At 43.6% G+C, this 23,296-nt stretch overlaps 1 long non-coding RNA gene across 1 annotated transcript; it reads right to left on the bottom strand.

Annotated features, from left to right (window-relative positions):
- Positions 1 to 209: 209 nt before the first annotated feature.
- Positions 210 to 3,172, bottom strand: LOC147578645 (uncharacterized). Its single transcript, XR_015254323.1, has 2 exons — positions 2,872 to 3,172; positions 210 to 427 (listed from the first exon to the last, which is right to left on the bottom strand). It is a non-coding gene; the product is annotated as an uncharacterized LOC147578645 (long non-coding RNA).
- Positions 3,173 to 23,296: the final 20,124 nt, after the last annotated feature.

Here is a 23,296-nt window from a genome sequence, read left to right as displayed (position 1 = left end):
TGAACGTTTATTTATTTTTTGGGACAGAGAGAGACAGAGCATGAACAGGGGAGGGGCAGAGAGAGAGGGAGACACAGAATCAGAAACAGGCTCCAGGCTCTGAGCCATCAGCCCAGAGCCTGACGCGGGGCTCGAACTCACGGACCGCGAGATTGTGACCTGGCTGAAGTCGGACGCTTAACCGACTGCGCCACCCAGGCGCCCCGTCATTAAGCTTCTTAAGCTTCTGTATTTGATTACTTCCAGTTTCCAGAAAAGGAGAAAAACCATTTCTCTTTCCTGCAAAAGAAATTCTTAGGAAGTTTAGAATGTAGCCATTTAACCCGTCTAAGTGCATGAGGCATCTGTATTCTGATCGCATTTTCAAGAAAATCTCTTTGTTAGGCAGAATAAGAACCCACATCCAGGCAATCAGTATCACTCACACCTGAGAGAATATAAAAAGAAATGACGCTCAATAGACTACAGAGATTTGGAAGAAGGATTAATACCACTAGCTCCATTCTGCAACTCTTCGAGAGCCCACACGGAAAAGCTCATGCTTCAAAAGGATTGTCATTGTTGAGAAAGACCGGGCAATGTTTTTAAAATTCTAAGTTTAATTTAATATCGACTCTCTGGCTAGACTTGTGGTCTGGGTTTGCTTTATGAGAGGAAGGCTGACACAGAAAGCAGGAAAGGTCAAGGTCTTATTGGCATTAAATAGGGAACAGTTGGCTACTTTCCCTAGGAGCAAACTCATGGCCCATTATGCCACCGCTTTGCTCATATTTGAAAACAAGAACTAGTCAGCACAGCGGGACAATTTAAAGACACTGCCGATGGCTGGGAGATTCCAGTCTCTCGCGTGATTTAGCGCATACACATACATGCACGAGATGCCGTGCTTCTGGTAATGAATGCTGATCAGTGAGGACACTGAGCAACTGGAACGATCAGTAAAGACCTTGTTTGAGTCTTAACAAAAATGAACATTTATCGACCACTTATTATGTCTTAGACACTGTCCTAAGTGCTTTGTATGTATTACTGAATCCTTACAACAGCCTTACAAAGTAAGCTCCATAATACTCCCATTTTACAGATTCAAAAAAGGAGGCAGAGAGAGGCTAAGTGAGTTCCCCGAGGTCACCAGCGACCCAGAGCACCAATGGGAGGTGAAGTCAAGTTTGAGGCCGGTGTGTATGCCATTAGCCACCAGGCGATACTTGGGTTCAGGGTGCCTTGCTCTTTCACTGTGGGGATTACGAGCCCTCAAACTTCTGCTTTTTAGAAGAAATTGGGTAATGTTAACAGTCTGGGCGTTCATGAGTTTATAAGTAGCCCCCCAGACCGAGGAAAAGACCACAGTCCTTTTCTTTCATTCCACTCCTGGACATCGCAGGAGAAAAATCACAACATCGGGGCGAATGGTTTCATACAAGGACACCGTAAGCTCAGAAAGAGGTCCCAGAGCTGCTGAGCTCTGCTTGCATTCATCGGCAGGGGGCCAGCACAACTGCTGTCCCCAGGTGCCAGGCTCTTAGGCTGCAGTTCCCACCAACCCCTCTAGGATGTCAGACCTCGGCAGAAGACCCTTGCTCCAATTCGCTGAGAAAATGAGACCAATGTGACATGATCTAGCCTCTCCTTCCTTGCTAGGATGCCCTGTGTGCTCACTCCTTCTTTACTTCAGCCCTGTTATCTCAGAGGGAAAAAAAGCTCCAGTCTTCCCATCAGAGACTGACCCTACTTTTGTGCTCACCACCCCCTCCCTGCGGCTTCCGAGGCCTGCTTCTGCAGTTACCTCTGGCATTTCTTGGCTGGGGAGTCTTTCTACTCTCTGTTGATCCCCCCTGGGGGTGAGGGGGTGGGCGGTGGAGTGAAGGCAGGGGCCTAGTGACTAGGAGCTCAGCTTCTGGATCAGGCTGCCTGGCTATACGCCCATGCATTAGTCACTGCCTGACCTCGGGCACGAAGGCTCAACTTCATCTTGACAATGGAACCGGTTGGGAAGCCTAGCATGGTCGAGACGACTGAGTGAGCTAAGTCGTGCTGAGCGCCGTCCGCATCCTGGATCTCGCTACTTCCTTTCTGTGTCAGCGTTCTTCGCTTCCTCCCTCCACCAGCTTTACGCTCACAAACGTCACTGCAACCACTCTAGGTGACACTACCACTTGCTCAGTTGGTTGAGCGTCGGACTCTTGATTTTGGCTCAGGTCAATGATCTCGTGGTTCGGGGGTTCGAGCCCTGCGTCAGGTTCCTGCTGGCAGCGTAGAGCCTGCTTGGGATTACTCTCTCTCCCTCTCGCTCTCTGCCCCTCCCCCAATTGGGTGCACTCTCTCTCTCTCAAAATAAGTAAACTTTAAAAAATCGGTTTAAAAAAAAAAAGAGGAAGAAACTTTAGTAACAGCAAAGTCTAGGTAGAACAGTGGAGACGTGCCCATGGGCTCTGAGGTCAGACCACCAGGCACTGCCTATTGCCCTCTGTGTGACCTCAGGGAAGTTCCTTAAGGGCTCTGTGCGTCAATTTCTCATCTCCCTGCTGGGTTGTTGAGAAGTCTAAAATTAGTGATTCTGAACAGAGCGCTCAGAAGAGGGCCTGTTCCAAATAGGCATTGAGGGAAAGGGTCCTTGTTATTATCAGAATTGGCACTTTAGAGACCTTTCTCATGTCCCATATCAGGAGATCAAGCAAATACACAGACTTGCATGAATCTTAACATCACAATCAGATGCGAGGGATCAGAGTTTATCGGCAAGAAGCCTGTTTACTAGATAAGGAAGTATGGGGCTATAGAAGGTTAAACTCAGAATAATAAAGTGCTGCAACACAGACTCGGTCCCAGCAGCTATGGCCCAGGAATCGTGATTAAGTCCAAAATTCTTACCAGCGGGATTGAAAGTCCTCCTGCCAGTTCCATCGCGACTGGTTCCGCCAAAACTCTGATCATGTGCCTCTTAAAGGAAGTTGGGAGCACAGGCGCAGAGCATAGAAAGCTGAAGGGGCTTTGGGGGATCCTGGCTTTGGGGTACCTTCCGGTTTCCACCGGTGAGCACAGCGCGCCGTGGGGGTTGCGGGCCGGCTCCTCACTCGGAAAACAGCGGGGTTTTAGACCCGGGGAGTCCCTCTTCCGGACCCGTGAGAAGCAGAGGCTCAGAGAGACACGTGCTGTCTGTGGACTCCTTTTGTGTGCATTTCCTGGGTGGTTCTTGCGTCTTTCATCTCAGTTACTGACTCAGCTTCACCCTGCTTAACTTGCAAGACCTTTCAGGGAAACCAGAGCGCGAGATGCCGGCGCTGCGAGTGTCACCTATGATTAAGGAGCCGGAGGGAGTGATTTATGTGGAAAGATTAAAATCTCTCAATGTGGATGGCCGGTGCTGCTCTGAGTGGGGCTTCAGGCATTTGCCAATTGCCCGGCCAAAGTGCCACAGGCTTCCGTCGTGGTGGGACGGTTGAAGGGTGATGCGGGTGGCAGAAACGTCAAGATGTTAAATGAAACAAGGCGCTACTTCCGGAGGAGCGGAAAAGACCAGACTGAGACAGGAAATTCTTCTGCGGCTCTTGTCAGGCCACTGGATATCTCCGGAATTTTCTACACGTAGAACTTGAAGCTCCCTCATCAGAGAGACAGTTCTCAGTAGCTCTTACCTCTTTCCCCTGCAGAGCACGCCCCCCCCCCCCCCATTCCTGGGGCTCCCTTTGCTTCCTCCCACTGTCCCTCCACTAAGGCCCCTACCCTCTACCCCCAGTCTTTCCTGCTACCCCTTTGCTCCTCCCCTCCCCAGAGCCCCTCTTCCACCATTCCAAAGAGAGTTCCTCTGTGCCCTGATTTTAAGTGAGGACCACGGGCCTAGAGTTAATTGGATAAATTCTTTACTATTCAACTTTAAGCAAGATAATTAACTGAGTCTCCCAGATAACACTGACCAAACCCTTCGGAAGCATTGAGACTTTTCAACCCCGGATGTGTGTGTATGTATGTGTGCTTTCATTTGTGTGTATAAACAGAAGCAAGGGTGCTTTACAACAGCCTGAACATGACCTCATGTAGGTGACAGTGTATTCCCAACATGGCTAAGCAAAGATGTGCGGTCATTGACTTAATTGGAGTGGTCAAGAAGTGCTTCTTAAGGAAGTGATGGTGAACGTCAAAGACTGAAGGATGAGTCTGAGTTAGCAAGGTGAAGGGGTGAGGCGGAAGAGAGAATTTCCTGAATGTCGACAAAGAATCTTGTTTTGCAGTAGCCTACCCCATGTCATGATTTGGACAACATGGTCACTATACCATTAACTATAATAGACAAAAATACACAAATGGTGTCCTAGCCATACAGATTTTCTTTTTCTTTTTTTTTTAATTTAATTTTTTTTTTTTAAATTTACATCCAAATTAGTTAGCATATAGTGCAACAATGATTTCAGGAGTAGATTCCTTGGTGCCCCTGACCCATTTAGCCCATCCTCCCTCCCACCAGCCCTCCAGTAACCCTCTGTTTGTTCTCCATATTTATGAGTCTCTTATGCTTTGTCCCCCTCCCTGCTTTTATATTATTGTTTCCCTTCCCTTATGTTCATCTGGTTTGTCTCTTAAAGTCCTCATATGAGGGAAGTCATAGGATTTTTGTCTTTCTCTGACTGACTAATTTCACTTAGCATAATACCCTCCAGTTCCATCCACATAGTTGCAAATGGCAAGATTTCATTCTTTTTGATTGCCGAGTAATACTCCATTGTATATATATACCACGTGTTATTTATTCATTCATCCATTGATGGCCATTTGGGCTCTTTCCATACTTTGGCTATTGTGGATAGTGCTGCTATAAACATGGGGGTGCATGTGTCCCTTCAAAACAACACACCTGTATCGCTTGGATAAATACCTAGTAGTGCAATTGCTGGGTCGTAGGGTAGTTCTATTTTCAGTTTTCTGAGGAACCTCCATACTGTTTTCCAGAGTGGCTGCACTGGCTTGCATTCCCACAGATTTTCTTTTTCTAAAGAGCAAGACAAAGATTATCTATACTTCTTCCCTTGTCCAGTGGCCTTCATATGGCACACTAAGCCGTTTTCAGTCTTCTCCTGACCCATCCCTAGTGGGCCTTGAGTTCTAGCCTTTATAACTCCCAGATCACATCACTCCCTTTTGGACCTCTGTACCCTTGAACAGTCTTTTCTTCTGTTTCTGGATTGTCCTCCACTGTTCGGATTTGTCTGTAAAGCTCTTGACTTTTCTGCTAAGACCTGCCTTAAAAATCACCTCCTCTGGGAGGCCCTCCATGATCGAGTTAAGGGCATCTTTATAGCATTATAGTGCCTTATACCTGTCTCTATTTGGAACATAGGTCAATATCATGCATATTTGAATATAAGTTGCCCCTTCTGGCCTGTGAGTATGTTCGATTCTTTTTTTGGATGCTCAGTGCCTAGCATTGTGTTGGGCATAATGTAGGTGCTTAATAAATGTTTGTTGAACCAATGGATAAATTGCAGTATACATATGCATATTCTGTAACTACAGTGTGTATGTATAAACACTCATGGATTAGCAATAAACTGAAGCTCAGAGAGTAGAACATTTGGACTTTCCGTTTTGTTGGGTAATTGAAAAAACACACAAACATTTAATCACTTAGCTCCAAGTAGTATAACTATTTTTTTTTTTTTTTACGGGCAAAATGCAGGTGTCTCTCTTTAAAAATAATTTCCTTAAATGTGATAAGATTTATTATTTTTTTGGCTCATATCTGTTAGGTTATTATAGTGTTTTAAAATATCTGGCTTAGATCACTTGAAATTCTGAAATTATACTTTAAGCAGCTATTAGCATAATGATATTATCTATTAATAGAGATTCCTACAGGAGTTAAAGGTACCTGCAATTTACATGAAATCAGAAAACTTGGTGTGATTGGTAGCATCACAACAAACCCAGCATGACTATTGTAATGACTACATTTCCCATCACTGTAATTATCTCCTAAAACTTTTATTGGGAACATTGATTGCCATTTGCTCACTCATTCGCTTTGAGAAAGTGGAATGGTGAACAAGTGCCAGGAGCGAAACCGTAGCCGTACGGGTCCTCTGCAAAGTACCCACTAGAGGACTACGGAAGGGTTTGCCATTGGCCGGGAGAGCTGTGTGACCGGTCCGTGTTCAAAATAATGACGGATTCCACATTTCTTTCAATTACCAAGAATTCCAGTGAAGAAGATGAATGAGACATGGCGATATTCTAAGAGAAACTATGAAATGATAGTTTACAGTTGAAGAATATTTGGCAAAAATGTCTTGTGTTCCCTTCCCCGGCATGGTGCATCCTGAAGGTTCCCCTATTTGAAGGAAGGTAGGGATTCACCTTCTTCGTTCTCTCTCTAGGTTTCTTTTTAGATTATGTTTTAAAGTACTAAAAAATTAATAAAAAACATTTAATGGAAGTATAGTTAGTGATTCTTGAGTCTGTCCGCCTGTCTCGGTCTTCTGTGCCTGGTGGGTAAGCCAGGCGACCGTCGGCCCTCCCCCAGACCAATGCAGCTGCTTGCAACTGCCCTTCCCGCTTCTAACTGTGCCCAGCTCTCCAGGGCACTCTCTCCACTGCGGCCAAAATGCTCCTTCTAAGTAGCAGATCTGATCATGTCACTCCCTTGCTTAAAGTACCTCTCTGACCCCCCCCCCCCCCCAAATCTTTATCATGGCTTATAAGGCCTCCATGATCTGATCCATGGGTAACCCTGCAGCCCTACACCTCAGCACATCCCTGTGGAATTCACACACTCCAGGCACAAGGGACCATTGGGGCTCCTACTGGGCTCTCGCTCCTGACCATGGCCTCCCTCTCCTGTCCCTCCTCAGGCCAACTTCTCATCACCAGGATAGATGGTTCCCTCTGCACTCCAACGGCATCCTTATCACGGCATCCTTATCACGCTGTCCCAAGGCTGCCTTTTGACTGGTCTGTTTCTGCCACTGCTCTGTAAATTCGATGAGAGCAAGACTGGGTCTGTCTGTTTTGTCTTGTATCCTCAGCACTGAACACGGAGAGATGGCAGCCAGGCACGGCTAAGAGAGGGAGCCACTCTGTTTCCCAATCTTGCTGGTTGTTGCCTTTAACTCAGGTCGAAGACAAAGCGTGCGTTGAGCCCCGGTATCTACTTCTAGGTATTGCTTCACACTTGGCCTTGTGCAAGTGGATTTTCCTTCTGGAAGAAGGCTCAGAGAACAGAATGAAAAATAAGGCTGTGGTTCTAATCAGGTTGTTGTGAGGACAGAAAATGTAAACGTGGGTGATCAGGTTCAGTCTGTTTCTCCCAGACCCCGCAGGAAGCATCACAGGCTGGCAGAGCGGAATTGGAGCGTGTGCGCGTGCGTGTGTGGTGTGTGCGCGCAGACCTGGCTGCATTGTGTGGCCGCGCCCGACGCTAGGTTAGCTTTGTTGGAAACTAATGCCTGTGAGTTCTTCAGATAAAGCAGTTGCTGATCTCTGCTTTCTTTGCCAGAGAATGACCTATGCGTGTTAAATGGCTTGTGTTAGAAAGAGAAAAGCTGCAAATCTTAGAAGGTTACCCTGAGATGCCTGATATCTACTGTAGTCCAGATTTTATGACTCAAAAGTTTATTTAGTCTCATGGAACATGGCTATATATGTGTGTACATGTTGATTGGCATTGGACCAAACCAATTTAGAAGAATGTAGCTTCTATCAAGAAATGAGATTGGAGAATATAAGAAAAGGTAACCGGGACATACAGTGGTGGGTAGGTTGTAGAGATCTCCATTTCTTGGCACATATTAAAATTAGTTTGCGTATCACGTCTTTTTTTTCCCTTAAAAAAATGTTTTTTCTTAAAGTCTCCCCAAGAGCTCTCATTGAGGCTTCTTTGGAGGTGAGCTATACAAACTGCTGACTCTCTTCTTTCTGTTACAGACTAACAGATCATCGTGGAAATGTTTTCCTGCCATTGCTTAACCCTGTGCAGACACCTTGGGCCCCCTGGCTCCCTTTGTGTAACGGATGGCACAAATTGGGTAATACATTTGAACAAATCTGGCTGATTCCTGCCAGGATGCAGACAGAATAAGCAGCAAAGGAAGTCTACAAAATACCTGTTTCACTTCCTCTCTCCCTTCCCCGTCCCTTCCTTCCTCCCTGGGTCCACATAGTCCAATGCAGAGGCTTAGCAAGCACCAGGCATGTTGGCTTACTGATAAATCGCAAAGCAAATAGATGTTTTATTTGCATTTTTTCTTGGAAAACAATCAGGTGGTACGAGCCTGCCTGGGGTTGCTGGCAAGAACGTCAGTGATTGTTTATCCACCCAAACAATTTCTTCTTTCTCTAGTTTTCTGTTGGGCGCTTTAAGTTGTATCTTGCTCCTTTAAGCAAAATAGCTGACTTGACTTGTCTCTGACTTCTGGGAATAATTGAATTCTTATGTCAGGGGCTGAGTAACCGGAGAGCAGCAAATGAAAATTTCACCCTACAACATACCCACACTCTTCAACACGCAGACGTGTGGGTTCGTCCACGGCAATCTCTGTGGTTCGGAGAGACATTTGGGGGAATATCTGTGTACTATTTGCCTTTCTAATTTTCCAGCCAATCTTAGGGAGGGGTGGTCAATGCTATAAAGCTCAACAGGGGGGTTGAAAGATAAACTTTGTATGATCGAGGAGCATGTGGAGTTTTAGAAGTTGAGAAGCACAGTGATGAAGAGAGGTGGGTCATTTAGTGATTTATCCAACCTGCACTTTTATGGAAAAACTGTGCCTTGGTAGAGAAGGAATCAGAAAGGCGAAGAAACTAACGTGAATTGGATGCTCAGTTATGCTCAATAATTAATTTGAGTGGATTAGCATATTTAATCCTTGCAACAAAGCTGTTGTCCCACCTATTTTACAGATGAGGAAGGTAAGGATTAGAGAGATCAAGTTTACTTGTCAAGTACACCCATCCAGTAAGAGACAGAATTAGTACCTGAACCCAGATTTCTCTGATGCCCAATATAGCTGCAATTCTATCACTTTAAATAATCGGGATGGGGGGGGACCTCCAATGTATACCACTGTGGCCCATGCGGTCCCTAGTCCACCTTATCACAGCAGTGTCTTTCTCTTGCTGCCTTGCCTGTCTGTCTCTGCTGCTCTTAAAGCCTCATCGGTGCTGGATAGTTCTGGGGAATTCTCTGAGCACCACAGGCCATCCTTACCTTTGGAAGTGTGTTTGGCTTTAGCATGTATCCTTTACACAGAATTAGGAAGGAGCACTTTAAAAAAAGATTATTTATTTATTTTTATTTTTAGATCTACTTTGAAAGTTTTATTTATTTATTTTGAGAGAGACAGAGCCAGCCTCAGCGGGGCAGGGGCAGAGAAAGAGGGGGAGAGAGAGAGAGAGAGAGAAAGAGAGAGAGAGAATCCCAAGCTGGCTCTGCACTGTCAGCACAGAGCCTGACATGGAGCTCGGACCCAGGAACCATGAGATCATGACCTGAGCTGAAATCAAGAGTCAGTCGCTTAAGCTGACTGAGCCACCCAGGGAACCCTGCTGGATGATTTCTTGAGCTCACCCATTACCTTTCTAACCATTTAGAATTAGTTTGGGTATCTACACTGAGTCATCAGTCAACATGCATTTTTGAAGGCCTTTCAGAGTAAACCATAGTCGTTATCTGCCTGGGAGATACAGGAAGACTCTCACTCCAGTTAAGATTCACAAACAGCCTAACAATCTAGTTGGGGAGATAGACAAGATACATATCTATCTCTCTGTCTCTTTTGATCTCTATCCCTATGTCTGTATATATGTCATTGACTATAAAATTAAAGCAGTGAGAACATTTCTCAGGGCTTCAAACACCTGCTAATCAAGAAAATGAGTAAATATAACCAGGAGGTTTGGAAAAGACTTGAAATTGAGCATATTCTTTTTAGAACCTGATAATGCCTGCGTATTAGCTTTTCATGAGGACCAAAAAGGGTTATTCTCTTTAAAACACACACACACACACGCGCGCACACACACACACACACACACACACACACACACACAAAACAAAAAACCTCCTCTTTTGTACAACAGTCGCCTGAATAGTCAGGAGTTGGCAGGGTCTTTTCTGATGTTTATTGGAGCAGCTGTGGAAATAATTTTGTACCTTGGATTCTGTGATTTATTTCCATTATGAATAAATTTGGAATTTATTTTAAGGCTTTCAAAAACTGGGAGTGCTGTGGTCTCAGAATTATTTTTTATTAAACATTGTCTCCCTGGCTGCATTTCAGGTGCTGGCTGAATTCTGCACCGTGGGCTGTGTTAGCATCAGAAATGCCTTTGAATGATAATAATTATAATAATTACATATATAAAAAGGATGGAATTGGGTTTCAGTTCTATTCGACTGAACTTGATATTTGACTTTACTGACTCAGTTTTGGCATCTTTAAAATGAAGATAATTGATAAGTACCTTGTTATCTCTGAGGAGTGGGCATGATCGTGCTTGAAAAGAGACTCGAACCCTTGAATAAATGTGCCCTGAATGCAAATTGTTACTTATTTCAATCAATGTGTTTTACAGGTTGACATCTTGGACAGGAAGGAAATCGTCCCTATACTTGAATTCAAGACTGACTTCCAAATGAGAACGAAATCAACATAGTAGACAAGGAGGCTGGGAAGATCTGACCCTCTCCAGAAGCAGCATTGCCACCTTGCTGCCACTGGGAACTAGAACTGCTGTCTTTCTCACAGAATCTTATTCTCGAAAGAGAAGTCACACTTTTTGCTCTCGGGGCAGAGCCATGTATCCCAGCCTCTTCCTTTTTGCCTTTGCCCTCTCGCCTTTATTCAAGCTCATTGATTCTCTGTTTCAGTGGGAGCTTCCAAGAGAAATGGAGTAAATCATTCAGCAAGGGGAAGACATCAGCCATCTAGAATCCTTAACATTAATTTAGAATTCACTTTTATATGGTTTAAACCATGAATAAACAATAGACAAGGGATGGGAGACTGAGGGAAGGAGAAAAGTGGATCATCTAGTGAGGTTCGTGGAAACAAATGAATCTACTGTGTCCACACTGACTCAGTACAACTCGTTTCTCGTCTCCAGGAGCTTAGAGTCCAGTTGGGGAGAAAAGACATACTCATCATTTATGAGACACGGTGAGAAAGTTTATGGCTGCCACCAAAGCGTCACTTCTGATCCATCTACAGACTATGGAGCCCCCTTTCTTGACTCCCAAGGGACCCGGAAATCTATACACAGCCTCTCTAACTGTCTAGGAGAGTATGCTGGTGGCAGAAGCACCCCTTGACTGGGTGAGGGGAGCCAGAATTGGGCTTATCTCCTATGGATGCTAGGTCCAGCAGCATGAGTCACTGTAGGGGATGGACCCTCTTCCCGTTCAATCTGCAGCCACTTCTAGTATCACAAATGGGTTCTCCAGTGCTTGGAGATGATGGGTCCAGATTCTTTGTCTAAGAGTCCTGATCTCTTTCCTTCTCTGCTCTCCCCACAGTTTCCTTCCCAGGGCCTGGAAATGTCTTCTCACACTCCTTTAAAACACGGTTTATGACATCCATGTTCCTGGAAGAATGGGGAGCCATCTTCCTATTCTCCTAAGTGTGCCTACTTTGTTGATGGTTACTCTCGTAAGGACTACCACGATGACATTCTGTCATATGTTTTGTCAAAGGGCAGAAAAACAAACAGAGAAAAGAAAACATAAAAATGGCCAATTAGCAAGTAAGCCAGGAAATATGTGCTGAGCAGCATATGACAAACGTTTTCATGTACTTTATTCTATTTAGTTTTCATGATAAAGCCCCCAGAGTAGTTGTTATTCTTCCTACTTTATTGAGCAGAAGCCTTAGGGTCACAGGAGTTAAACCACTTGCTCAAAGCTGTATACATAATAGAGCCCATAATGCATATATTTTCTGTTGCCCAAGACACTGTTCCTTCTACTGTACCATGGCTGCTTCTAGGTCAAAAGAGGAAGAACTTCCTGTGGGTTAGAATGTCCTAGGGGTAGGTTTATGAGGAGGAGGTATTTGAACTGGCTCTCGACTGAATTATAGGCTCTGGCTAGACAGTGGAAGAAGGCAAGGCTATTCCTGGACTTGGAAGGATTAGGAGGACTAAAACCACAGGTTGAAAAAAGTGGAAGGTGTATTTGGAAGACTGTGTGTAGACTGTTTTGGCTGGAGAGGAGGGCTCATTCATATAATGAAATGGCACCCAGCCAAAGAGACAGGAACAATGAAGACTGCTTTGCCATTGTTGTGATGCAGGAGTTTCAGGCACCTCTGTTAAATGAGGATAAACAGCGCTGACCTTCCCTCACAGGCAGTCTGGGATTCTGAATCATCGGTGACTGGGAAGTGGCATGCTCCATTATCTGAGGCATGATATTATATCCACCAGCTATTTTGTGCAGTTGAATTTTTGTTCCATTGAAATGATTCTCTCAGTGTGAGCTCAATAGCGACGGGCATGATGGTGGTTTTTCTATGTTGCCAGAAACTAGGTCTGAATTTCTTCCAGCGCCTCCTGCTCTAAAGCACCTCTTATGATTAATTAACCTTTTGTGGAGTAACTAGGACATCTGTGTGGGATGAGATGTACTTTGGTCAGACTTCAGTTTTCAGTTGTTCGGCAAGAGGATAATTAATTATAAGAGCTGAATCTGAACAGAAGACTTTGGAGGAAATCCAAATGAAGCAAAACATCTAATTATCAATGAACAGGAAGTATTTTTTTTTTATTGTTGTTGTTGTAGAAGTGAATAAAATACTTAATATAAATAAAAGGTAGTAACAACTTAAGATGCTTGCTTGGAGTGTACATGTAATACGATAAATATTTGCTTTTTGGAGATAAAGTACGATGAACTCACCATAACTAGACAAATACGAAACAGGGGCCAAGTTAAGTGTCTACAATAATATGTATTCCCCTTAGAGAGAATTGCGTTGGCTTTAACAAGGGTATATCTAGAATCAGCTGGCTATCATTACTACTGGCAAATAACAGTAAACACCTCTTGTCTACAGAAGAGGGTTGGATTAAGATGCAAAGTAAGAGATAAGATGTGAGAAGCTAAAAACAGTGTAAAATCAATTTCTGTAACAGAAATGGCTGCTGTGACAGAGATGGTTTTTCCAAAGCTTAACTTTCTGAGGTGAATCACCTGCCGTAGTTAGCCCACATCTATGTGACACAATCTCCTACAAAACCCACGATCCCGACAGAGCCAGAGATTCTAGCTGGACGTACTGAACTGTGAAGATGGGTACTGTGGTGGACAATGAGAGAAATTTCCACTCTCAAACGAAACGATCCTCGGGGTTGGTTGTTGCCCACACTCACCGGTAACTTCTATACAAGTACTGCATGGTTGTACTTCAGTGAGGGAATATGATTCTAGTCGTATTTGTAAGTATCACGAGGCTTCCATTCTATGAAGATGCTGTGTCCTTTCTTACTTATTTCTCCTGTTGCTATGAAATAATTTTCATTCCCATTTTCTTTCTACCTGTGGCTTCGGCTGCCTCACGTGAGCACTTGGTGCCCACGCTTTGTGCATCTCTCAGTTTCTACAGCTTCCTATTGTATGTTGTTGTCGGGAGACAATCTTCCACGGTGTCTTGCATTTCTGCATTCTGCTGTTCAGTACAGTAATGTCTCTGTCAGGGACAAAGGTAGGGCAGGTTTATCAGTAACCCAATAAAAAAGATTTAAGTTTCCTAAGTCTGATGTTCCTCAACTATGATGCAAACCTACTGCATCACATGGCTGCTCTGTGTCACCCTTTTGGGACTCAGAGGGGTGCCGGGGACAAGGAAGGGGAACCAGGGCAAACACGAAGCTCCTGCTGTGTGCTGTGCTGTGAGTAGTAAGTCATTTGTCTCTGACTCAGGTGTCTTGTGTCTTCTGCCACATCCATGAAGGTACGCCAGGCTAAATTGTTAGATTGCAAGGAAGGTGGTATTTCTATATACTTCCTGACATATGGGTCTCACAACCAAACTCCCTCTGAGGATCTGACTGGGTCAGTTGGTCACCGTCCAGTATGGAGGCTGTCTGTCGCACTGAGCTGTTGTGCTAGACCCTCTTCTAGGATAGTCGATAGATTGCAGCTTTTGGATCAGGAACTCTTTTTTGAACTAGCCATCTGTGGCCAACTTTTCAAGGTCACTTTGTTCAAATATTGAGGTCTGTGAAGGAGGGTACAGGATCTCATTAAGAGGGGCCATGAGCTTGGCAAACCCTTGAAAGTTCTCAGAAGTGGACATTATAAGTTTTGCCTTTCACAGACCGTCCAGGGAAATGTTACTGAGAAATAGTTAATTCACCTCAAGTCTCTGGAATATTCTGAGATTTTTGTGAATGAATATGGGTGTATGCCTTATCTGCAACTTACCAGTTCTCTGCCTAAAGAGGAAGGAAGCATCTGGTAAATTTTGTGCTCCTAACACTGGCTACTGGAGATGAATGCTCAGGTTCACCTTAGAGGTTCTCTCTTAGCGTGTATTCCAATATTGGGAGAGCAGACGTGTGGTTGGCTGGGATTCCCTCCACTGTCAGGTTCAGGCATGAACCCTCATTGGCCCAAATCAATCAGGCTTTTGTCTGTTGATGCAGAGGAGGGCCTATGACTTTAAAGCATAGCTTTCACTCTGTCACTGTATTAGTCAGTGTTCTTCAGAGAAACATAACCAATAAGAGATATATATATCTGTATATATATATATATATATATATATATATATATATGGCAATGTTACTATAAAACATAGCGCCTGGGTGGCTCAGTCTATTAAGCATCTGACTCTTGATTTCAGCTCAGGTCATGATCCCAGGATCATGGGACTGAGCCCTATGTTGGAGTCTGCCCTGAGCATGGAGCCTGCTTAAGATGCACCCCCCTTTCCCCTCTCCTGCTCATGCTCTTTTCCTCATAATAAAAAAAGTTAAAAATTACCCGCCCCACATATAATATATAGAATATATACTTATATATGTAAAATCTCAGCATAATTAATTAATTAATTAATTGGAATTGGCTCATGAGATTTTTGGAGGCTGAGGAGTCCCACGGTCTGCTGTCTCTAAGCTTGAGACCCAGAAAAGCTGGTGGTGTAATTCGGAATACACCGAGATGTATTCTCGGCCAAATGCCCGAGAACCAGAGGGGCCAGTGGTATCCAAGGGCAGGGAAGATGAGATTAAATGTCCCAGTTCAAACAGGGAAGCAGACAAAGAGAGTTAAATTCCTCCTTCCTTTGCCTATTACTCTATTGAGGCCCTCAGTGGATTGGCTGATGCCCACACACTGCTTTACTGAGTCCTGTGATTCTACAAAAACTAAATCTTAGTGAGGGACACCTTCACAGACACACTCAGGAATAATGTTTTATCCGGGCAGCCTGTGGCCAGTTAGGTTGACACATAATATTAACCATCACGGTCACCAAGCTTGAAAATAAAGCTGACACTTGGAGGAAGGAAAGAAGGGTTGAAAGTCTGGCCAAAGTCGGAGTCAGAGCCCTGGTCAAACCATCCCCAGAGCCTATGTAACTTCTGGCCTTTTCTATTACATGAGCCGACAAATTAACTTTATTGTTAATGGCAGTTTGAATTGGGCTTTCTATTACTTAGAAACAAAAACATCCTAAGTGATTCACTTACTGGTTTTCATAACATCTGAGGTCACTCAAGGGTTAATGCTCTGAGATTATATGGGTAATGCAGGCATCTTTCTTACTTTCTTCTTTCTTTTTATAAATGTTAAGGGGCAGAGAGAGAGGGAGACAGAGGATTGAAGTGGGCTTTTTGCTGACAGCAGAGACCCCCATGCAGGGCTCAGACTCACGAACCATGAGATCATGACCTGAACTGAAGTCAGATGCTTAACCAACTGAGCCATCCAGGAGCCCTAGACATCCTTCTGAAGTTGGGATGGTGCATGTTAATTCCGGATACATCAGATGCAAGTCTCACAGGTGTAATTCGCTGGTCTTTTCCCGGTGCCTGATGTACGGCACATGCTCACAAACATTTGTGGAAGGGATCCATGAACACTACTTATGGTTCCCCAGAACTTATTAATTATTTCCTGACACTTGTCACACCTCCTTGGTTGCTTTGATTGGGCTTTTGCTGCAGAATTTGGAGGATGAGTTTGGTTACTAAAGAGTTAAATAAAAAGATTAAAAAAAAAAAATCACACTGTTTCCGTGGACAATGGCGACCGATGTCATCTCGGACTCCACATCCTTTAGGGATGGGTTTCCACATTGGTGATTCAGCAGGCCAGGCCATACTAGTTAATCAGAAGTTATAATTTTGGTTTGTACTGTTCTGAGGTCCATTATAATCTACAGTTTACAGCTTGTGGTTAAAAGGACGGACTAACTTGTTTTGCTGCAGTACAGTGTTATTTTCTTCAGAAACTGATCAGACCTAGAGCTGTGCCTTAGATCCCAACACTGCCTCTTTACAGGCAAAAGAATACCCCCCTTTCTAACTGAAAACTGCCAGAGTAAAAACAAAAAAAAATCAAGACAGAGATGGTCTTACCTTATGTATATCTGCTGTAAGTCCAGGTACCAACAAGGATCACACCCGAAGTGGGAGAATCATACGGCCTTACTAACTATGGCTGAACCATGTTAAAGTCATGAAGAACCCTGATGGGACCTCAGGTTAATATTCCCAGCTTGCCAAGCCGCATGTTTGCTGATATCAGGATTTTCTAGTGGATGTGGAAAACAGTTGAAATCAGAGTATCTGGGTCAGCATAATTTAATGTGCTCTAACTGACAAAAACCTAACCTGAACAGCCTTCGCTAATGTTCAGAGTGTTCTCTTCCTCTCTTTCAAATGATTTGTCACACCCAAAGAATGGGAGAACTTCTTGGAATGTGTTCCTGACTATGGACAGCACGTCCACAATGCAACAAGTAGACAGCAGGGTAATTGCGTGATGGCCGACACTTCTGGGAATAAGGCAGGAGGTGCATCATTTATGCCACTGAACCCACCCACACACCCTGCAATGTCTTCCTGGAATCGCAAAGGTAGTTCGAAAAGAAACCCTGACCTTATAGGTAGATCTAAATCCAAGGCCATGTGGCACTGGGGAGAGCAAAGTGGCTGCTGGAGTTTCACTTACAAAGGACTTCTCGTCCTGGTCAAACTTGAAAATTCAAAGAAATCCTTTTGTCAGCTAAATTCACAGTTTCTCTGATAGGGTTGCACTTCGGCCTTCATTATTTCATTAATGTAGCTTTAGGCACACTTATTTTCTGAAAGTCCAAGCTACCTCCATGTATTTCCTTTAGTATTTAGAAGGCTAAAACACCATCATACCATTGCCACTTTCCCTAAGCATCCTGACAGGTTTAGATTGCCAACTGACTTTTCCTTTTGGATCAGCAAAAAAAAAAAAAAAAAAAAAAAAAAAAAAAAATCCCTGCTAACCATTTCCCCATGGTATCCCTCCCAGCAGTAAAATTCTCAGCAAGGCTACTTAACAATTTCTTATGTGCTCGTTTTTTTTCCATAATGAGACTGCCAACAGATGCCCATATAATGGAAGTCTCCATTGACTCCCGTGAATCCGAATTTTGTAGCTGAGCTTTTTGTAAATCTGCATCAGCAAAGCATTTTCAAGATCCTCTGTCTCCCCGGATGGCCTGCTTCTCCTCTTGTCGCTCTCCAAATTCTCTTCACTTTGCTTCTACCTGTGTGCGTGTGCGTTTCCATATTGGAGTATAGCCTTTTACTCTTATTCTAGCACTTGATTATACATACTCTGCTCTATTATTCTCGTCTCTAGTGTTTTTTTTTTTTTCTTCTAAGCATGGATTTATTTCATCCAGCTGATTCCAAGAATAGGAACCGTATCTTCTAACTCTTTGTATGCCTCTAAATACCACTCACCACGTTGACTATGGCTAATAAAGATGCTTCCCTGGTAACATCAGTTTGCTGGTCTTGGCTTCACTTGCAGTAGTTTGCTTTACTTTAAAAACACCCCTCCAATTTATTTTTAATATTTAATACTTGAACTGTTTATAAGCCATTTTTTAGGCCTCTCTTTGTAAGTCCATTTTGCCCAGTTGCAGGTCTATCGAAACTGGATTTGACTGGAAAGGAATCTTAGATGCGTGGACTGTAACTGGATATCTTCCTCATATTTAACTCAGCATCTAGTTTGTGGTTTTCTAGTTACTACTTCTAATTGGTTTATTAAGTGTGCTAAACTTGGTAGGGGTTAACCAAGAGACAGTATTTATTTTCCTGCCGTGACTGTCCTTAATTGTACTTAGATTTTCCTTCTTGGCCTCCTTGGTGAGGCTGATCTCACAGCTTTGCAGTCAAAGTGTTAACAAATAGCACAGCCCAATCTAATATAAAAATTTCAATCTCGGGGCACCCGGATGGCTCAGTCTGGTGGGCGTCCGACTTCGGCTCAGGTCATGATCTCGCGGTCCGTGAGTTCGAGCCCCGCGTTGGGCTCTGTGCTGACAGCTCAGAGCCTGGAGCCTGTTTCAGATTCTGTGTCTCCCTCTCTCTCTGACCTTCCCCCATTCATGCTCTTTCTCTGTCTCAAAAATGAATAAACGTCAAGAAAAATTTTTAAAAAATTTCAATCTCTCATCTAATCACAGCTTCTTCCCCAACACTGCCTACCAGTCCCCCCCATCCCCCATTGCTCAGAGAAGACATGATCCCTCAGTGCAGTAGATGGGCAGGGAGGTATGGCTGGGTCTCCCTCTTGTCTACTGTGCTACTTCACTCCCCGTCTCCACTCAGAACACTGCTGCTTTGGACTCTTACAGAGTTGGGGTGCTAAGTAGGGAGGAGAGGTAGACAGTGACCGTTTCCAACTTGACTGCTGCTGGCATAATCGGTGCCATTGTTCTCAGTGTGGCAGATGACCCAACACTGGGTTTCACTCAGGAATGTTTGTGGGATCTTTGTCCTGCATGGGGAAATGTGTTCTTTGGCTGACCTCTTATGACATCCCCTCCGTTCTTTGCTCTGGTTCTATACCCCACTGCGCTTTCTTTTGTTGGGGTCCCGATGCCCTGTAGGCAGAGTCCTGTCAAGATGGTGCCAGCCTGGCTCCCCTCTGTGGTATTCACATGGACTATCTTTATTCTTCTGCTGGCTGATGGAAGTACGGCCTGCTCCTCGGTTTGTTTATACTCCAGGGATAGTCGCGATCTTGGAGGACACTTTAGGTTCTCCCAACAACGCTTTTTTGCCCCATTCTTTAAGATCATTCTGCCAAGGACTAAGATGTCTGCCTTCTGTATGCAAGTGGTGGTGGCAAAGCCCCTTCTAGTTAGCAGGGTGTTTTGTGTGGCAGAGGGTGGGCAGAGAGTCAAAGGACCCCCAATTCTTTCTCCATGGGACAAAGACGGGACAATCCACTCCCACACATTTCTCCAGAGGATTTCTGGAGGTCTTATGTTTCTCTAATGAAAAATAAAGCACGGGTGCACATTCTTTCAGTGTTTATTCCAGATTCTTCTAGATGGTTCTTATATGAAAAGCAAGGCATTTTGAAAGCCCAGATGTTTGTTGTCTTAGCATAATATCACACGTATTATTACCGAATTCAAAGCATATGATTAAGGAAACAGGAATTAGACAGATGAAAAATAGAGTCTAAATTTGTTGAGTGAGATTTGAATGCAGTATTCTTTTTGTAGATTTCTCTTTCAGTTGAGCAGTTATTTTCATTGAAATATTATTTGGTTGAGGAAACCTTCTACATAGTGAAACATATGGGCAGCGATTCTTGGCTTTAGGGCTTCCAGTTTCTGACAGGGTTTCAAGATGTCTTAATGCTGAGACTAGGTCTGCAGCTTTGGCACCTTGGACAAGGCATTTTTACAGAGGTAAGTTGTTTTATTTTTAAATTTGAGAAGATTTTACTCAGTAAGTGTTAAAATCCTTCAGGCCTCTAATAATTTGTAACATTTGCATAATGTACATTCATATTGGTAAGAATTGAAAAACACCAGCTTATGGAGCACCTGGGTGGCTCAGTCGGTTGAGCGTCCGACTTCGGCTCAGGTCATGATCTCACCCTTCTGGAGTTCGAGCCCCGCATCGGGCTCTGTGCTGACAGCTCAGAGCCTGGAGCCCGCTTCAGGTTCTGTGTCTCCCTCTCTCTCTGCCCCTCCCCTGCTCATGCTCTGTCTCTCTCTCTCTGTCTCTCTCTCTCTCTGTCTCTCTCTCTCAAAAATAAATACACATTTAAAAAAAGAAAGAAAGAAAAAGACCAGCTTAAAAAATGTAACTGCTATGAAAAAAAAATCTGATTGAACATTTGCATTAACAATAGTGCTGCTCATCAGGATTTCATCATTCAACTTATAATTCGTACAGCCTTTAATTTCATTATTTAACTTTGCTACACTTTCAATAATGGAAAGTTTAATAATCAGTGTCTTTAATTCAACACTTGTTCTAGTTCTGGCATTTTCCCTTTACTGGTTGCAAAACAAGTTACTAAGGGTTTCCTTTAGACTATATGCTATAAATAAATAAGTACCTGGTTTTTAAATTTTTTATAGCTACTAAATAGGACGTTTAGTTTTCTCATCTGGACAGTGGATATAATAACACAGCCAAAAAAAAAAAAAATCCCCACGTCCCCCACAAACATGTTCCTCAAGCCATCCGAACAGAGGATGTGACCAAGCCACAAGCAAGGGGTCCGTCCCCTACGATTCTTCCTTCCCTCACTCTCGACATCTAATCAGCTAGAAAATCCTTGGCTCAACCTCCAAAGTGAATCTCAAGTTCATCCATTCTTCTCCACCTCTGCTGTTAACCACCAATTTTGTTAATTCTTGCCTGCAGTAAGGTAGAGACCTCTCTGTTTTCTCAGTTTCTCTTGCCCTTAGACTCCACACAGCAGCCACAATGGTCTCTAAATACATAAACCAGGTCACCTTCATTCATCCTCTCTCTCAAACCTTTCAGTAGCATTTGTTTGGAGTTAGAGTAAAATCCAAGCTCCTTATCGTGGTATATAGTTAAAGTGATTCTAGCTGTGGTGATAAATGGAACTTGAAATTTCAGTGGCTTAACGTACGAAAATTCGCTCCTGGTTCAAGCAACAGTCAGCGCAGTTGATCCTGGTTTAGAGCAATTTGCCTCCACAGGATGATTCTGGGACCTAGCTTCTATTTCGTGGTCCTGCTGTTCACTAGCTGCCTCAGGGTCTTCTGCATCCAGCAGGCAGATGGAGGCAGTGGTTGGAGAGGGCACACCCACTTCTTAACTGTTGTGGGACTCATAAGACCACATTCCAATACTGCTTGCATACCATTGGTGAGAATTGATCACATGGCCCCACCCAGAAGCTAGGAAGGCTGGGAAATGTAGTCTCTGGCAGGGAGACCCTTAAAGGTACAAGTCTGGAGAGGTCAGCATGCATCTTTGGGGAAAGCCAGACATCCTGTCACACACAGTGTTTATTTTATTATTAAAAAATTTTCTTTAATGTTTACTTATTTTCGAGAGAGAGAGAAAGAGAGAGAGAGAGAGCGCAAGGGAGGGGCAGAGGGAGAGGGGGACAGATGATCTGAAGCAGGCTCTGCGCTGACAGCAGAGAGCCCAATGCGGGGCTCAAACTCACGAACTGAATGGTGAGATCATGACCTGAGCCAAAGTCGGACTTAGCTACCCAGGCGCACCCCCACACAGTGTTTAAACACCCCTACCGGTTGCCTCAAACCGCCCTCTAGCCACCTCTTAAAAGCTTTCTGGGACTAGGTTCCAGCCATGCTGGTCTTCCTCCTCTTCCAATTCCAAGCTCATCCTTGATGAGCCCCACGTCCCCCACAAACATGTTCCATCCTTGGAACTCATCCTAGGACTTTTGTGTTCTCTTCTTTCTGGCTGGAAACTTTTATCTCCAGGCCTTTTCCTGGATAGTTCTCTTCAATTCCCAAATCTCAGTTCAAGTACCATCTCCCCAGGAGTCCCTGCCCGCCTACCCAATACAGTACTCTTCCATGTACCAGTTTTAATTGTCTTCACAGCACGAATCGACTATCTGGAATTACCTATGCTTGTTTACTTAGTTACTCTCCATTTTCCCCCCCACTCATCATCTGTGTCATGTAAACTCCATGCCCGACTATCCCGCTCACTGCTATATGTATTTCCGGCACACAAAACATGACTGGCACATATAAATCAATCAATACATATTTATGGAATGAATGGAGGGAATCTTTTAGTCCTGGCAGTCCAAAATCCATAAAGGAGAGTTGATATGGGAAGGTTGACACCACTCCATAATCACTAGGATTCAGTTGTGCTGATCAATTTTCAACCAGTGAAATCAACCGTCTCTGCTATATTAAATCCTCATTGTATCTTCCTGGAAGAACCTCGTGGAATATATTAATCCAACAAAAAACCCAAATTTATATCCTATTAGAAATCCAGTTTTTTGCAAGTTTTTAAAGAACTACCAATGTTACTTGGTATTTTTAAAATAGTCCTTTTTTGACTAAATGTGAACATGCATTATAAGTGGTACATTTTGTTTGTGAGTAATTTTTATTGCTATTAATAATACTACTGGGGAATACAAATGAAGCCGCATAAAACAATTCTAATGGCTGCTCCACCAGCCAGTTTTCAAGCTGCTAATGGAACCTGAGGCATTCGAGGTTTGTGTGTACTCAGAATTTTAGAATGACTATTTAATTTCTTTCCTGATTATTTCCAGGGTGGAAATTCAAAGCCCTTTTGAATTCTCTTTGATGAAATTACTCATATGAAGGTAGCGTTTTATGAAGATGTATTTTATTCTACTGAGAAGCCACATAAGAGGGTGGAAAAAATATTTCTTTCAGACACTAAAACCCTGAGTTTGAATTTTTTGGGGTCTGCCATTTACTAGCTATGCGACCTTGCCCAGGTTATTAATTTTCTCTGTGCACCAGTCGCTTAATCTGCAAAAAGAGAATAATAACATCTGCCCCTGCAGGGCTTTTGTGAGGATAAATGTCAATGTTTTGCCTAAAGTCAGCACTTAGTAGGTGCTCAAAGAGTTCTTTTTTCTCTTCCTTTACGGTATCTGTTTTTCTTTACTCAATTTAGCCCAAAGTTGTGTAGAAGACAAAGACTGGTGGGGCGACTGTTAAAAAAACAAAACAAAACAAAACAATTTCATATGGAATTTTTCACACACACTCAGAGTCAGACTGGAAATGTTGGGGTCACCTCTTTCTCTCTTGATCACATGTTTAGTAAGTTACAAGTG

The sequence above is a fragment of the Puma concolor genome, chromosome C1 (genome assembly GCF_028749965.1).
Source record: "Puma concolor isolate L17-30 chromosome C1, mPumCon1.1.hap2, whole genome shotgun sequence".
Classification (NCBI taxonomy): domain Eukaryota; kingdom Metazoa; phylum Chordata; class Mammalia; order Carnivora; family Felidae; genus Puma; species Puma concolor.
This window is presented reverse-complemented; position numbering and strand designations above follow the sequence as displayed.